A 1,372-nucleotide genomic window follows, 5' to 3' on the forward strand; every position below is an offset into this window, starting at 1 on the left:
GGTAGTTGGCCTATTTGGAGTTTACTAGAATCGAGTGCCGCGAGATAGTAGATTTACAAAGCATTATATGGTCAAGTAGATTTACAAGGAGATTTACAAGGTATTATATGGTCGAGTACCCAGCCATTTTACATTTGCCACAATGCTGGTAATCTATTTTAGATCTACTATCTCGCGGTGCTCGCACCTAGTAAGGTCAAAATTGCCAAACTGCGCTGTGACGAACATAATACATACTACCCAAGTCAAAGTAACAACAACAACAACAACAATAAAAAACAACAACAACAATATCATGTGCAGGTGAAACACTGATATAATATTATTTAAAGTGATCAGTCGGATAAAAAGTTCACGTATTAAAATGATTGATGAATGTTTGCTCTTCATAAATTCATACAATGTATGCACATAAGATTACGAATAGAAAACAATCAATCTTTTATAGAATGCATATACGTTTTGCTTTTTTTTCTGGTTTTCCTTTACTGTCCGCAGTTATAGATGCTCTCTCTGCTTGGCAAAACATATCTACGAGGGACGCTATGACCATACCACCTTTTGGTTCCTAAAAATAAGATAAAATCGTAAGTCACTCAAAAATAAAACACATAAACAGCTATCTGTTTTCAACTTTATTTACCTGATATAAGATAAGTATTTTTTCCCACCTGAGATTATAAGTATCTTCCATTGCCCAGAGTGTAAGATAAGTTCATCAGGACCCGGGCGTAGGGTGGTTTGCGGAAACGAGGTTTACTGATTTTCCGCAAAACACCATGCGTCAGGGTCGAGATGATCTTACTCTCTGGGCCATGGAAGATACTTATAATCTCAGGTAGGAAAATACTTATCTTATACTACTACTACTACTACTACTACTACTACTACTACAAAAATACTTATCTTATACTATTACTACTACAAAAATACTTATCTTATACTATTACTATTACAAAAATACTTATCTTATACTATTACTACTACTACTACTACTACAAAAATACTTATCTTATACTATTACTACTACAAAAATACTTATCTTATACTACTACTACTACTACTACTACAAAAATACTTATCTTATACTACTACTACTACTACTACAAAAAATACTTATCTTATACTACTACTACTACTACTACTACTACAAAAATACTTATCTTATACTACTACTACTACTACTACTACTACAAAAATACTTATCTTATACTATTACTACTACAAAAATACTTATCTTATACTACTACTACTACTACTACTACTACTACTACTACTACAAAAATACTTATCTTATACTACTACTACTACTACTACTACTATTACTACTACAAAAATATTTATCTTATACTATTACTACAACAAAAATACT

The sequence above is a fragment of the Mya arenaria genome, chromosome 5, assembly GCF_026914265.1.
Source record: "Mya arenaria isolate MELC-2E11 chromosome 5, ASM2691426v1".
In the NCBI taxonomy this organism is placed as follows: Eukaryota; Metazoa; Mollusca; class Bivalvia; order Myida; family Myidae; genus Mya; species Mya arenaria.